General features: G+C 33.0%; 1 non-coding gene across 1 annotated transcript; it reads right to left on the reverse strand.

Moving 5' to 3' along the window:
- Positions 1-4,831: 4,831 nt before the first annotated feature.
- Positions 4,832-5,022, reverse strand: LOC118551997 (U2 spliceosomal RNA). Its single transcript, XR_004925320.1, has one exon. It is a non-coding gene; the product is annotated as a U2 spliceosomal RNA (small nuclear RNA).
- Between the last annotated feature and the right edge of the window lie 6,104 nt (positions 5,023-11,126).

The raw sequence follows: 11,126 nt of genomic DNA on the forward strand, positions 1-11,126 counted from the left end.
CAGATAGTATGAGTCTTTCAACTTTCTTTTCTAAAATTATTTTCACTATTCCAGTTCCTCTGCTTTTTCATATACAGCTTAGGGGTAGTTTGTTGATTTCTCTCAAAAAATCGCACTGGGAATTTTATTGGGATTTCATTTAAACCATAAACCAATACAGGGAATATTTTTGGGGTTTGGCAGTGTGACTAATATGTTTAGATTTTATTTGTTTCTTTTTAAAATTTGTTTTTCCTCTGAGTTTCTTGGATTTGTGGTTTCCTGTCCTTCAGTAATTTTGGAAAACTTATCAGCCACTATCTCTTCAAATATTTCCTCTTCCAAGTTTTTTCTCTCTTCTTCTGGGACTCCAATTTGATATTGTCCTACAGCTTTCAGGTCTTCTGAATTTTTAATCTTTTTTTCTCTTTGTGCTTTAGTTTGGAAAATGTCTATTAAGCTACCTTTAAATTCAGTGATTCTTTTCTCTTCTGCATCTAGTCTATGGATAAACCTGCCAAAGAAATTCTTCTCTATCTCTGATATTGCATCCCCGACCTGTAGTATTTCTATTTGACTTTCCTAGTTTTAACCTCAATGTTGAAGTGCCCCATCTGTTGAAGCATGTTGTCCACTTTTCCCATTAGATCCTTTAAAATATTAATCAAAATTATTTTTAAGGTTCTTATTTGATCATTTCCATATCTGGGTCACTTCTGTATCTAGTTCTATTAACTGCCTTCTCTCTTGACTTTTTTTTTTTTTTTTTTGCTTTTTTGTATTTCTTGTCATTTTTTTGTTGAATGTTGGACATGTTGTGTAGAAAAATAGCAGAGACTGACATAAATAGTACTTTTGCCTGGAGGTGGACATGATTCTCTTTCTGTGAGACCATTAATCTGTGTGAGTGTGTGTGTGGTTGTTGAGTTGCTCTAGTTGATGTTTGAACTGGGTTTGAGTATTGTTGTTGCCATAGTTACTTTCACATTATCATGTCTTGCAAACTCCTGCAGCAGTGGGCTACCACTACCCACTACTTACTATCTTTTCTTCTGTGCTCTGCAAAAGTGAAACAGTTTGTGTGGTCCACCTCTCCTTAAATGGGCTATTCACTCTGAAATCTAGTTCATCTGGTACCTTTGTGACAACACCTCTCTGATAGGTTCAGGGAAACTCATAACTTTGTAGATCAGCCAGCTTAAAAAAAAACAAACAAACATGGTCATGTGGGGAAGCAATGTTGCCTTGTGATTTTCTACATCCTAAGAGAACGTAGATTTTTCTTGCCTTTTCACACTTGTCTAGATGATCATAGGGTTTTCTCCTTTGATCTAAAGATGTAGTGAATTATTTTAATGGTTTTCTATTAAACTGTGTTTATATTATTTTAATAATGCCCATTGCCTCATGTTGTATTATTCTTTTATTGTAGGGCTATTTTAATTTTCTAGCATTGATAGGCAGTTTTGTTTCATTGCTACATTTCTCATGTTTTTGTATCATGATTAATCTAGGTTTATGAAATCAACTGAATCTTTTACATCTTTCTATTCTCTGTAGAAGTTTATGTATCATGGAAATCCTCAATTCCATGAACACTTAAGTGATAAAACAGTCATTGCACCATTTTTTGAGGTAGTTCTGTATCAACCTTTTCAATTTCTTCCTTAATTATTGGTCTTTTAAGACATTATATTTCTTGAATTCCTTATGGTGATTCGTGTTTTCCAAGAAAAATTATTTATTTTATTGAGTTCCTTAAAGTTTAGACTTGACTAGATTTGTAACCCTTGATATAGCATGAGAAAGAAGGCCCTAGGTAGACCCTCTGGGAGCACCAATATTTAAGAGTAGAGGAGGAAGAAGTATTACAAAAGAGTGTGAGAAGGAGAATCCTAAGAAATATGGAAAACTAGGAGTCTGTGAGAGTCTGGAACCACAGGAAGAGAGATTTGTCAAGATTGAAAGTAATCAAGCGGAGCCCATATTTCTTTGTCACATTAGGTTACTGAAGAAACTAGAAATTTATCCAGAATTTTGGAGGAAAAAAAATGAGATTCAAGAATTCTATATGTAAGGTAAGGTGCCATTTTGTAGTAAGGCAATAGAAAACATTTTTATTTATATACATATTCGGGAAAAATACCACATACCTATCTTCTATGAAAAAAAAAAACTTACTTAAGAATACAATCCAATTAACAAGTAGATAAAACAAGAAAGTTCACAAATAAGGGAGTCATGTTATAAAAGAAACTGGTAACTGTTAAATGTAATATGGACACAGAACTACGTCTAATTTATTGCAATTATTGTTCTGAAGCTGACTGCTTTCTTAGTTACATTTAAAAAGTATAAAAATGATAATGATAAAACTAATGTAAAAATGTCAAATCATTTTGGCAAAAATTGAGAGGAGGAATTTAGGAGAAGTATGAGGTAAACATATACCAGTTCTTTATCTTTCATAGGGATATCTTAATAATACTCTTTTTAAAGGTATATTTTATTGAGGTATAATTTACAATAAAATGCACACATTTTAAGTGTATGGGCCAATGAGTTTTGACAAATGTATACAACCTCATAACGACTACTACAGTCAAGATACGAACATTTTAATTGCCTTAGAAGTTGTACTCGTGCCCTTACCCAGTTAATCTCTGTCCTCCACCCCTGCCCCTGATCTTAGAAAACCATTAATTTGTTTTCTATTTCTCTAGATTAGTCTTTCTAGAGTTTAATATAAACAGAATCATGTAATATGTACTCTTTTGTACCTGGCTTCTTTTCTTTAGTATAACATAATAAGCCTTAAAATCAAGTATTGTAAGTCCTTCAACTTTGGTCTTCTTTCAAAATCATTTTGACTATCCTAGTTCCTTTGATTTTCCATATAAATTTTAGAATTAACTTGTCAACTTCTGTTAAAAAAAACTACTGGAATTTTGATTGAGCTTGCTGCTGAATCTATAGACTGATTTGGGCAGAATATACGTCTTAATGATCCTGAATCTTCCAAAACGTGAATATGATCTTTTCCTTCATTTACTTAAATTTAATTGTTTTTCTCCCAGCAGTGTTTTATATAGTTTAATTTTATCTCTAAATGATCCATATTTTTGATGCTATTGTAGTTAATACTATTAAACTATTGTAAATAGTTTAATTGCAAGTTGAGGAAGTTCCCTTCTATTTTAGTTTACTGAGAGCATTTATCATGAATGGGTGTTGAATTTTGTCAAATGCTTTTACTCTGTCTAGTGATATGATCACGTGATTTTTCTTTTTCAGCCTGTTGATACGATGGATTATGTTAATTGATTTTTTTTAAAGATTTTTTTTTTTTTTTTTTTTTGAGAGAGAGAGAGAGAGCACAAGAGGGGAGGATCAGAGGGAGAAGCAGACTCCCCGCTGAACAGGGAGCCCAATGCGGGACTTGATCCCGGGACTCCAGGATAATGACTTGAGCCAAAGGGAGTCACTTAACCAACTGAGCCACCCAGGAGCCCCCTTAATTGATTTTTGAATGTTGAACCAATCTTGCATACTTGGGATAAATTCCACTTGGTCATGGTATATAATTCTTTTTTATACATTGTTGGATTAGAGTTGCTAATATTTTGTTGAAGATTTTTGCATCTATGTTCATGATATTGGTCTGTAGTTTTCTTTCTTTTAATGTCTTTGCTCAGTTTTGGTATTAGGGTAATGCTAGCCTCATGGAATTATTTCTGAATTATTGCCCCTGCTTCTATCCTCTGAGAGGGATTGTAGAGAATTGGTAGCCTTAGATGTTTGGTAGAATTCAATAGTGACCCTATCTGGGCCTGGTGCTTTCTGTTTTGGAAGATTATTAAATATCAATTCAATTTCATTAATAGATATAAGCCTATTCAGATTGTCTATTTCTTCTTTTGTGAATTTTGGCAAATTGTGTCCGTCAAGGAATTGGTCCATTTCATCTAGGTTTCCAAATTTTGGGGCATATAGCTGTTTCCATTATTTCTTTATTATCCTTTTAATATCCATGGGATCTGTAGTTATGTCCTTTCTTTCATTTGTGATATTAGAAATTTGTGTCCTCTCTTTTTTTTTATTAGCTAGATTGGAGAGAGGTTTATTAATTTTATTGATCTTTTCGAAGAACCATCTTCTGGTTACTTTGACTTTCTCTATTAATTTCCTGTTTTAAATTTCATTGACTTCTCTAGTTCTTGATATTTTTTTTCCTTCTTCTGCTTATTTTTTATTTAATTTGCTTGTCTTTTTCAAGTTTCCTGAAACATAAACTTAGATGATTGATTTTAGATCTTTCTTCTTTCCAAATGTATGCATTTAATGATATAAACATCCCTCTAAGCACAGCTTTCATTGTATCTCACAAATTTTGATAAAAGTTCTATTTTCATTTTCATTCAGTTCAAAATATTTTAGATTTTACTTGAGATTTCTTCTTTGACTCGTGTGTTGTTTAATTTTCACGTACTTTGGGATTTTCCAGTTATCTGTTACTGGTTTCCAGTTTAATTCCATTGTGGTCTGAAAGCTGATACTGTATGATTTCTATTCTTTTAAATTGGTTAAGGTGTGTCATGGCCCATAATGTGGTATATCTTGGAGAATATTTCATGTAAGCTTGAGAAGAATGTGTATTCTGTTATTGTTGGATGAAGTAGGGTATAGGTTTTTCACAGATTTAAAAAAATCTTTGATTCCTGCTTTGTGGAGAATTTTTAATCATGAATGACAGTTGCATTATGTCAAATGTTTTTCCTTACAGATTGAATGTTTTCCTTTAATTTTTTACTTTACTTTTATTTTTATTTTATTTATTTATTTTTTAATACGGTGGGGGTGCACCATTCCTAGAGGTACTGCAATACCAGGTTGATGCACAGGGTGGACAGAGCAAACTCCTATTCCATCTCCCTGCTCCAAAAACCCACTTAATATATTGTCCTTGGACAGAGAACATATCAGATATTAAACTGATAAGAACAGATGCTGCACTCAATCCTAGGCAAAAGGCTGAGAAGTGATCACCTTTGTTTTTAACATGGTGAGATGTATTGATTGGATTTTTGAGTGTTAAACCAAGCTTGCATTCCTGGGAAATGCTTCACTTTGTCATGATTTATATATGTATTACTGGTTTCAATTTGCTAGGATTTTGTTAAGAATTTTTTTATATTCATGAAGGATATTGGTCTGCTGTTTTCTCTTCTTCCAATGTCTTATTATAGTTCAATATTATGATAATACTGACTTCCCCCTCTATTTTATGAAAGAGTTTATATCAGATTAGTGTTATTTCTTTTTAAGTAGAAAAAGAAATAACAGAAATAGAAATAAATAGAATTTATGAGTGAAGTCATCTGAGTCTTCAGTTTTATTTGTGGTACTATTTTTTCATCACAAATTCAAATTTTGAAATTTTATTCATTGTGTAAATAAATTTATGCATTTTCTGTAATTTATCAAACTTACTATCATAAACTAATTCCTAATATTATTTTATTACCTTTTGGCATATATAGAATCTAAATGAACTCTCTGTCTTTTATTCCTAATATTGGTCATTTGTGTCTTCCTTTTTTTCTTGATAAATTTAGCTAGAGATTTCTAATTAAAACCATTCTTTTTAAAGAACCAACTTCTGTTTTTGTTAATTTTCTCTCGTGTGCTCTCATGTGTTTGTTTCCTATTTTTTTTTTTCTACTCTTGCCTTTCTTTTTTTTTTTTTTTTTCCTACTGACTTTAGGCTTATTTTTCTCTTCTTTTTATAACTTCTTAGTTGTTAATTATGTTATTAATTTTGGGCCTTTCTTCTTTTCTAACATAAATAGTTAGTGATATGAATTTACCTCTAACTACTGCTGTAGTTATATCCCACAATTTTCATTTTCCTCAACATACTTTCTAATTTTATGTGTTATTTCTTCTTTGATTTATTTGTTATTTAGAAATGTCTTGTTTAACTTCAAAACACTTGGGAGCTACCCAAATATCTTTCTTCTATTGATTTTCAGTTTAACTATTTTCAGATACTCTGTAAGATTTCCGTGTTTTTCCAATTTATTGAGATTTGAAAAAAATGGCTCAACATATGATCTATCTGGTAACTATTCCATATGCTCTTGAAAAGAATATGTTTCTACTGTTGATGTGTGTATGTTCTCAGGATAAGTTTCAATTAGGTTATGTTGCTTGATATTGTTATTTGACTTTTCTATATGCTTACTGATTTTCTGTCTACTTGTTCTTTCTTTTTCTTAATTGAAAAATAATTGGGTATAATTGGCAAATATAATTGTATGTATTTAAAGTGTATAATGTGATGATGTGATATATATATACACTGTGAAATGATTACCCAGATCAAGATAATTTACACATCCATCAACTCACAGAGTTAACTATTTATGTATGTGGTAAGAATGCATAAGATCTACTCTGAGCAACTTTCAAGTATACAGTACCATTATTATTAACGATAGTCACCATGTTGTGCATTAAGTCCTCAGAACTTATCTTCTTATAACTGAAAATTTGTACCCTTTGACCAACATCACCCCATTTTCTCCTCCCCCAGCCCCTAGAAACTACTATTCTATTCTATTCCTATAAAATTGTCTTTTTTTTTTTAACATTCCAATATAAGTGATACCATATAGTATTTGTCTTTCTCTGTCTGACTTTACTTCACATAATGGCTTCAGGTTCATGCATGTTGTCACAAACAGCAGGATTTTTTTTAAGGGCCGAATAATATTCCATCATGTGAGATATATACATATATATACATTATATAGTACATGTATACTATATATGTTATATATGTGTTATATTTATAACATTTTCATTATCCATTCATCCATTAAAGGACACTTAGATTGTTTCCATATCTTGGCTATTTGTGAATAATGCTGCAATGAACGTGGGTGTGCAAATATCTCTTTGAGACAATAGTATCAATTCTTTTAGACAAATACCCAGAAATTACTGGGTTATATGGTAATACTGGATTACTGGATTATATGGTAGTTCTATTTTTAATTTTTTGAGGAATCATCATACCATTTTCCACAATGGCTGTACATACTTACATTCTTACCAACAGTGTATAAGGATTCCCTTTTCTTCACATATTCACTAATATTTGTTATCTATTGTCTTTTTTATAATAGCCATGCCAACCTATATGAGGTGACACTTTACTGAGGTTTTGATTTGCATTTCCTTGATGATTAGTGACATTGAGCACCTCTTCACATACCTTTTGGCATTTGTATGTCCACCATCTTTCTATTTACTTTCTATTTGTCCCATGTATTCATTTTTTTCTCCTTTGAATTACTTTTTTTGATTCTCTTTTGCCTCCACTATTGATTTATTAGCTTCTTTGTTTTATTTTTAGAGATTGCTCTAGTGTTTTTTATATATCTCTTTAACTAATCTAAGTCTACCTTCAAATGGCATTGTACTACTTTATGGATTATGTATGACATATATATATATATACACATATATGTATGTGTATATATGTGTATATATATCTATCTTAAGTTTTCTTTAAATTATTGAACATATTCATAATAGCTATTTAAGTAGTATTTAAGTATTAAGGTGATAATTTCTTCACCTATACCATCTAGGTCTCTTTCTATTGAATGTTTTTTTTTCCTGATTATGGGTCACATTTTTCTGCTTCTAGTCATCTCTAGAAATTTTAGATTGGAAGTTGGAAATTGTAAGTAATACATTCTTGAAATTCAAGATTTTGTTCTCTCTCTTTTTTTTTTAAGATTTTATTTATTTGACAGAGAGAGCGAGAGAGGAAACACAAGCAGGGGAAGTGGGAGAGGGAGAAGCAGACTTCCCGTGGAGCAGGGAGCCCGATGCGGGACTCGATCCCAGGACCCTGGGATCATGACCTGAGCCGAAGGCAGATGCTTAATGACTGAGCCACCCAAGCGCCCCCAAGATTTTGTTCTCTTTTTTAAAGAGCATTGGGCTTTGTTGTGGTAAGCAGCAAAGTCACCAGTGATTTAGTTTGATCCTTTCAAGGCCTTTTTTAAAGCATTTTTCTGGTGGGCTTTTCGCCTATGATTTTGTCCTACTGTTAATGTGTGATTCTTCTTTGGATCTCTACTGAATGTACTACATGTTCAATAAGGACTCTTCCAGCCCTGTTTGACATCTTAGAATATTCACCTTCTGACTCACTGATTATTATTTTCCATTCTCATAGAGCTTTATTCTACACACAGCGATTTTAGTATTCATCAAAAACTCCTAAAAGGATTCCTATGCATATTTCTCAAGTTCTTCTTCTGAATAGTTTACTCCACCTGGGAATTCTTCCCCTCAATGCTTTAGCTTCCTCATAATCCCTGAACTCCAATCTCTGTTTCCTCAACTCAGTGAGATTGCCATACATAGCTTCTGAGCTACCTATTATCCAATATCTGGAAGCAGCTATTTCATGTATTTATCTAATTTCTAGTTGTTTAAGGTAGAAAAGTAAGCCCCATACCCATTAATCTATTATCACTGGAATTAGAAGGGTAAGTACTCTTTTACTTCTTGACTTGGATAATTATAGAAATATAGACTTAAATAAGTTGCAGAAATTAGCTTTGTTGATTTTCCTGATGTTTACTGAAAATATTACCAAAGTACAGAAGTTATGACAAAGGAAATAACCACTGTTAATATTTTGTCATGTGTCTTTGCAACTTTTGTCTATACTTGGTGACACTTATAGGTATGGGTTCATCATTTTACCTTTGTAGTGGATGGTGAACCCTCGGTAATTGGACAAACAAAAATAAGTAGTATAAATCTTGGAATGGAGTTAGTAATTTTATCATTATTTACAGATAATATGATTACCTATTTAGAAGACCCAAGAAGATAAACTAAAATGACTGGAAATAGTAATATTTTTCAAAATTAAAATTTTTATATGCCAATATTAACTACAATTGATTCTCGAATAACATGAGGTTTAGGGGCATCAACCCCCATGCAGTAGAAAATCCACATATAACTTTATGGGCGCCTGGGTGGCTCAGTCGTTAAGCGTCTGCCTTCGGCTCAGGTCATGATCCCAGGGTCCTGGGATCGAGCCCCACATCGGGCTCCCTGCTTGGCAGGAAGCCTGCTTCTCCCTCTCCCACTCCCCCTGCTTGTGTTCCTGCTCTCGCTATCTCTCTCTCTGTCAAATAAATAAATAAAATCTTTAAAAAAAAAAAAAAAAAGAAAATCCACATATAACTTTTGACTTTCCCAAAACTTAACTACTAATAGCCTACAATTGACTAGAAGCCCTAATGATAACATAATCAGTCAATTAACACATATTTTGCATTTATATGTTTTATATACTGATTCTTACAATAAAGTAAGCAAGAGAAAAGAAAATGTTATTAAGAAAATCATAAGGAAGAGAAAATACATTTACAGTACTGTATCCAAAAATCCAGACTAATGCAGTTCAAACCTATGTTGTTCAAGGATCAACTGTCAGTAGGAAGTATAATGCGAAAAAGATCTTTATTACAATAGCAACAAATATATGCAATGCCACATATATATGTAATTAGGTTTATGGAAATATACGGAAAAAAATTGTATGAAGAAAATTATAAAGCTCACTTGAATTTTTTAAATAACTAGCAAGAATATTGTGTTCTCATTTAGGAATGTTAAATACTAGGAAGTTGTCCATTTCCCACATATTTAACTATAATTTGTAGTCTTCATCAAAATCCATATGGGATTTTTTAGGACTAGGCAGAATGTTTCTAAAAATTATTGAAAGAATAAAGTTTGATAAGGTCCAGGGAATTTTGAAAAAAAGGAGAGTAACAAAATGGGAGTATCCTTACCAGATATTAAAATTTATAATAAAGTTACAATAATCACAATCGTATGGAACTAGTGCAAGAATAGACAAAACAGATCAGTGGAGCAAAAAGACAAAGCCCAGAACAAATCCAAAAATATTCAAGAATGTATTGCAGAATAAGAGTGGCATTTTAAGTCAGTGGGGAATGGATGAATTTCTTCAATAAATACATTTGCATTTACTATATAATATAGTTGGGGGCAGGGGATATATGAGGAATTAAAACATAATTTGTGTCAGAATAAATCCAGGTAGGTTAAAGGCTAAAATGTAAAATATGAAGCTTATTCAAACGGTGGGAAACAGACACTCTTATATATTCTTGGTGAACAGTAATTTGTATACCCCTTTGGAGAACTATTTGGCAATATCTTATATCAATATTTTAATAATAAAGAGATGTCCATATACTTTGGGCCTACAATTCCTTTTCTGTTAATTCATCTGGTAATTTATGTAGATACACTGGTCCAAGTGCACAAATAAATATCCTTGGACAAGAATATTAATGGCAGTATTATTTATGATAGTGTAACAGAACATTAGGATGGAACTCTTCTTGGCTCAGGACACCAAAGTGAATGTGCCATAGACCCCTTCCTTTCTGCAGCTTGATGGAGGAATTTGGCCAAGAATCTGTCCAATGGTTCTTGAACTGCTCAGCCACAGCAAGGATGAAAACAAGGTCTGAGACTACAAGAGTGGGGTTTTAAGGAGAGGATTCTTTAGACAGCTGTTGCCTTTCTGGGTCTTCACCCCAACTTTGGGGGGCCAGTGGGGAAGACTGCTATTAAGACTAGGAAGGAGAATTTCAAGGAACTTCTTGGGGAGCTTCAAGAGACTTTTCCAGCAGTGGGAGAGAAGGAAGACCAGTGTCTGCCCCAGGTATGGGGGTGCTAATGTGGCCCGGGGTCAGGGGCTGAGTCTCCTGAGAAATGCAGAAGTCAGAGAAAGCCTGCCTTGCAGCTTTGGTGTCAGAACCCTGCAGTTGCACCTGTGTTGGGATCAGGGATTTTTAGGACAAGGGATATATGAGTGTTTCTGAAGTCAGATATGTGCCAAAGACCAGCATAGGGTGTCCCTGGGTTTGGTTCAGTAGGGCTTTCCCAAGGGCCAAGGAGAACTTGGTAGAACAAGGCTGATCATGCCACAAAAGGAGTCCTAAACAACAATCAGGAACAGGTCAGGAGAACTGCAGGGAAGAGCAGCTTTCTAGAGAACCACCCACAAC

The sequence above is a fragment of the Halichoerus grypus genome, chromosome 10 (assembly GCF_964656455.1).
Source record: "Halichoerus grypus chromosome 10, mHalGry1.hap1.1, whole genome shotgun sequence".
NCBI classification, from domain to species: Eukaryota; Metazoa; Chordata; class Mammalia; order Carnivora; family Phocidae; genus Halichoerus; species Halichoerus grypus.